Raw genomic sequence first — 6,000 nt, 5'->3', positions numbered from 1 at the left:
CCAAGTGTCTTTTACTTAGTGTTTGTGCTAATTCCAAGTGTCTTTTACTTAGTGTTTGTGCCAATTCCAAGTGTCTTTTGCTAAGTGTTTGTAGTGATTCCAAGTGTCTTTTACTTAGGGTTTGTGCCAATTCCAAGTGTCTTTTACTTAGTGTTTGCAGTGATTCCAAGTGTCTTTTACTTAGTGTTTGTAGTGATTTGAAGTGTCTTTTACTTAGTGTTTGTGCCAATTCCAAGTGTCTTTTACTTAGGGTTTGTGCCAATTCCAAGTGTCTTTTACTTAGTGTCTGTGGCAATTCCAAGCGTCTTTTGCTTAGTGTTTGTGCTAATTCCAAATGTCTTTTATTTAGTGCTTGTGCTAATTCCAAGTGTCTTTTACTTAGTGTTTGTGCCAATTCCAAGTGTCTTTTACTTAGGGTTTGTGCCAATTCCAAGTGTCTTTTACTTAGTGTTTGTGCTAATTCCAAGTGTCCTTTACTTAGTGTTTGTGCTAATTCCAAGTGTCTTTTATTTAGTGTTTGTGCTAATTCCAAGTGTCTTTTACCTCGCGTTTGTAGTGATTCCAAGCGTCTTTTACTTAGTGCTTGTGCTAATTCCAAGTGCCTTTTACTTAGTGCTTGTGCCAATTCCAAGCGTCTTTTACTTAGTGTTTGTGCCAATTCCAAGTGTCTTTTACTTAGGGTTTGTGCCAATTCCAAGTGTCTTTTACTTAGGGTTTGTGCCAATCCCAAGTGTCTTTTGCTTAGTGTTTGTAGTGGTTCCAAGTGTCTTTTACTTAGGGTTTGTGCCAATTCCAAGTGCCTTTTGCTTAGTGTTTGTAGTGATTCCAAGTGTGTTTTACTTAGTGTTTGTGCTAATTCCAAGTGTCTTTTACTTAGTGTTTGTGCTAATTCCAAGTGTCTTTTACTTAGTGTTTGTGCTAATTCCAAGTGTCTTTTACTTAGTGTTTGTAGTGATTCCAAGTGTCTTTTGCAAAGTATTTGTAGTGATTCCAACTGTCTTTTACTTAGTGTTTGTAGTGATTCCAAGTGTCTTTTGCTTAGTGTTTGTGCTAATTCCAAGTGTCTTTTGCTTAGTGCTTGTGCTAATTCTAAGTGTCTTTTACTTAGTGTTTGTGCTAATTTCAAGTGTCTTTTATTTAGCGTTTGTGCTAATTCCAAGTGTCTTTTACCTCGTGTTTGTAGTGATTCCAAGCGTCTTTTACTTAGTGCTTGTGCTAATTCCAAGCGTCTTTTACTTAGTGCTTGTGCTAATTCCAAGTGTCTTTTACTTAGCGTTTGTGCTAATTCCAAGTGTCTTTTACTTAGTGTTTGCAGTGATTCCAAGTGTCTTTTACTTAGTGTTTGTGCCAATTCCAAGTGTCTTTTGCTAAGTGTCTGTGCTAATCCCAAGTGTCTTTTACTTAGTGTTTGTAGTGATTCGAAGTGTCTTTTACTTAGTGTTTGTGCCAATTCCAAGTGTCTTTTACTTAGTGTTTGTGCTAATTCCAAGTGTCTTTTACTTAGGGTTTGTGCCAATTCCAAGTGTCTTTTACTTAGTGTTTTGTGCTAATTCCAAATGTCTTTTACTTAGTGTCTGTGCTAATTCCAAGTGTCTTTTGCTTAGTGTTTGTAGTGGTTCCAAGCGTCTTTTACTTAGGGCTTGTGCCAATTCCAAGTGTCTTTTGCAAAGTATTTGTAGTGATTCCAACTGTCTTTTACTTAGTGTTTGTAGTGATTCCAAGCGTCTTTTGCTTAGTGTTTGTGCTAATTCCCAGTGTCTTTTACTTAGTGCTTGTGCTAATTATAAGTGTCTTTAACTTAGTGTTTGTGCCAATTCCAAGTGTCTTTTACTTAGTGTTTGTGCCAATTCCAAGTGTCTTTTGCTAAGTGTTTGTGCTAATTCCAAGTGTCTTTTACTTAGTGTTTGCGCCAATTCCAAGTGTCTTTTACTTAGTGTTTGTGCTAATTCCAAGTGTCTTTTACTTAGTGTTTGCAGTGATTCCAAGTGTCTTTTACTTAGTGTTTGTGCCAATCCCAAGTGTCTTTTACTTAATGTTTGTAGTGATTCCAAGTGTCTTTTGCTTAATGTTTGTAGTGATTCCAAGTGTCTTTTACTTAGTGTTTGTGCTAATTCCAAGTGTCTTTTACTTAGGGTGTGTGCCAATTCCAAGTGTCTTTTGCTTAGTGTCTGTGCTAATCCCAAGCGCGTTCTGCAAAGTATTTTTAATGTATAAGTATTTTGAATGTGTAAGTATTTTGAGAATAAAGTATTTTGAATGTGTAAGTATTTTGAGAATAAAGTATTTTGAATGTATAAGTATTTTGAATACTAAGTATTTTGAATGTGTAAGTATTTTGAATACTAAGTATTTTGAATACTAAGTATTTTGAATGTATAAGTATTTTGAATGTATAAGTATTTTGAATACTAAGTATTTTGAATGTATAAGTATTTTCAATACTAAGTATTTTGAATACTAAGTATTTTGAATGTATAAGTATTTTGAGAATAAAGTATTTTGAATGTATAAGTATTTTGAATACTAAGTATTTTGAATACTAAGTATTTTGAATGTATAAGTATTTTGAGAATAAAGTATTTTGAATGTATAAGTATTTTGAATACTAAGTATTTTGAATGTGTAAGTATTTTGAATACTAAGTATTTTGAATGTATAAGTATTTTGAATGTATAAGTATTTTGAATGTGTAAGTATTTTGAGAATAAAGTATTTTCAATACTAAGTATTTTGAACGTATAAGTATTTTGAGAATAAAGTATTTTGAATACCAAGTATTTTGAATGTTTAAGTATTTTGAATACTAAGTATTTTGAATGTACAAGTATTTTGAATATTAAGTATTTTGAATGTATAAGTATTTTGAATGTATAAGTATTTTGAGAATAAAGTATTTTGAATTCTAAGTATTTTGAATTCTAAGTATTTTGAATGTATAAGTATTTTGAGAATAAAGTATTTTGAGAATAAAGTATTTTGAGAATAAAGTATTTTGAATATTAAGTATTTTGAATATTAAGTATTTTGAATATTAAGTATTTTGAATGTATAAGTATTTTGAGAATAAAGTATTTTGAATACTAAATATTTTGAATGTATAAGTATTTTGAATACTAAGTATTTTGAATACTAAGTATTTTGAATGTGTAAGTATTTTGAGAATAAAGTATTTTGAATACTAAATATTTTGAATGTATAAGTATTTTGAATACTAAGTATGTTGAATGCATAAGTATTTTGAGAATAAAGTATTTTGAATGTATAAGTATTTTGAATACTAAGTATTTTGAATGTGTAAGTATTTTGAATACTAAGTATTTTGAATACTAAGTATTTTGAATGTATAAGTATTTTGAATGTATAAGTATTTTGAATGTATAAGTATTTTGAATACTAAGTATTTTGAATGTATAAGTATTTTGAGAATAAAGTATTTTGAATGTATAAGTATTTTGAATACTAAGTATTTTGAATGTATAAGTATTTTCAATACTAAGTATTTTGAATACTAAGTATTTTGAATGTATAAGTATTTTGAGAATAAAGTATTTTGAATGTATAAGTATTTTGAATACTAAGTATTTTGAATGTATAAGTATTTTGAGAATAAAGTATTTTGAATGTATAAGTATTTTGAATACTAAGTATTTTGAATGTGTAAGTATTTTGAATACTAAGTATTTTGAATACTAAGTATTTTGAATGTATAAGTATTTTGAATGTATAAGTATTTTGAATGTGTAAGTATTTTGAGAATAAAGTATTTTCAATACTAAGTATTTTGAACGTATAAGTATTTTGAGAATAAAGTATTTTGAATACCAAGTATTTTGAATGTTTAAGTATTTTGAATACTAAGTATTTTGAATGTACAAGTATTTTGAATATTAAGTATTTTGAATGTATAAGTATTTTGAATGTATAAGTATTTTGAGAATAAAGTATTTTGAATACTAAGTATTTTGAATTCTAAGTATTTTGAATGTATAAGTATTTTGAGAATAAAGTATTTTGAGAATAAAGTATTTTGAGAATAAAGTATTTTGAATATTAAGTATTTTGAATATTAAGTATTTTGAATATTAAGTATTTTGAATGTATAAGTATTTTGAGAATAAAGTATTTTGAATACTAAATATTTTGAATGTATAAGTATTTTGAATACTAAGTATTTTGAATGTATAAGTATTTTGAATGTGTAAGTATTTTGAGAATAAAGTATTTTGAATACTAAATATTTTGAATGTATAAGTATTTTGAATACTAAGTATGTTGAATGCATAAGTATTTTGAGAATAAAGTATTTTGAATGTATAAGTATTTTGAATACTAAGTATTTTGAATGTGTAAGTATTTTGAGAATAAAGTATTTTCAATACTAAGTATTTTGAATGTATAAGTATTTTGAGAATAAAGTATTTTGAATACCAAGTATTTTGAATGTTTAAGTATTTTGAATACTAAGTATTTTGAATGTATAAGTATTTTGAATATTAAGTATTTTGAATGTATAAGTATTTTGAGAATAAAGTATTTTGAATACTAAGTATTTTGAATTCTAAGTATTTTGAATGTATAAGTATTTTGAGAATAAAGTATTTTGAGAATAAAGTATTTTGAATATTAAGTATTTTGAATATTAAGTATTTTGAATGTATAAGTATTTTGAATGTATAAGTATTTTGAATGTATAAGTATTTTGAATGTATAAGTATTTTGAATATTAAGTATTTTGACTATAAAGTATTTTGACTATAAAGTATTTTGACTATAAAGTATTTTGACTATTAAGTATTTTGACTATTAAGTATTTTGACTATTAAGTATTTTGACTATTAAGTATTTTGAACGTAAAGTATTTTGAGAATAAAGTATTTTGAATGTATAAGTATTTTGAATATGAAGTATTCTGAATGTAAAGTATTTGAATGTATAAGTTTTGAATGTAAAGTATTTAGAATGTATAAGTATTTTGAGAATAAAGTATTTTGAATGTAAAGTATTTTGAATTTATGTTTTGACAAAGTATTTTGTGTGTCAGTTTTGACTAAAGTATTTTGCATGTATAAGTTTTTTGACTGTAAAAGTATTTCAAGTGTAAGTTTTTGGATGGTGTAAAAGTATTTAAAGTGCATCATTTTTTTTTTTAAACTAAGTATTTCAAGCGCACAAGTTTATTCTGTTTATATGAGTGTTTTTTGTGTATAAAAGTATGACTAAGTGTGGATGAAGGTGTACAAGTAAATAGCGTGCCACCCATTCAACATTTTTCTTTTTGGTCAAGTCATAATTCAGCATTAAATGACCTCTATCAGATGTTCAGTGAACTTACCCGAGTATTCGTATGATACAAACATCTTTGAAAATTCTTTTGGCGTCAACATTAGAGCAGGATACGACTGATATAATTTTTGTCTGGATTGATTCAGATTTTGATTTGCTCAGGACAAAAAGTTGTCGTCAATGTTTACTATTTGAAAGCAGCTCAACAAGCAGCTTAAATGCCTTTCAGCACAACCTTTATTTAAAAGCTGCATGTTAAAAGATTTTCACATCTTACACAATGACGGCTAGTTTGTCTTTTCATAAAGACAAACATCTGCTTAACATTTATACCAGTGAAGGGCTTTCCAAATAAATAGCAGGAGAACTGACATTTTCTTCTTTGATTTCACTTTATTTCAAGTGCATCTTCTATGCAACTACTGACCAGCTGAGAAACGAATGTCTTCACTTCTTTGCTTCCGGCATTCTTGTGTGGCCCAAATGCAACCGTCGTCACGACGATGCTTTTCTGTAGCAGAAACAAGTTAGACACGAGTGACTTTCACTTGCAGATCTGCTGGCAGAGTTGCCACTCGGGTTTGAAGGAATCAATTTTACCAGCCATTTTGAGTCATGTGAGACAAAAGTCAGGGATTTGCAAATTGGGTCAAGTCTTACCTTTGCGTTTGCTTTCCTCTTTGGCAGGTCGGGGGTCTACTTGCAAAGCACACTGAA

This window comes from Festucalex cinctus, chromosome 19 (assembly GCF_051991245.1).
Source record: "Festucalex cinctus isolate MCC-2025b chromosome 19, RoL_Fcin_1.0, whole genome shotgun sequence".
In the NCBI taxonomy this organism is placed as follows: Eukaryota; Metazoa; Chordata; class Actinopteri; order Syngnathiformes; family Syngnathidae; genus Festucalex; species Festucalex cinctus.
Note: the sequence above shows the minus strand (reverse complement) of the source record.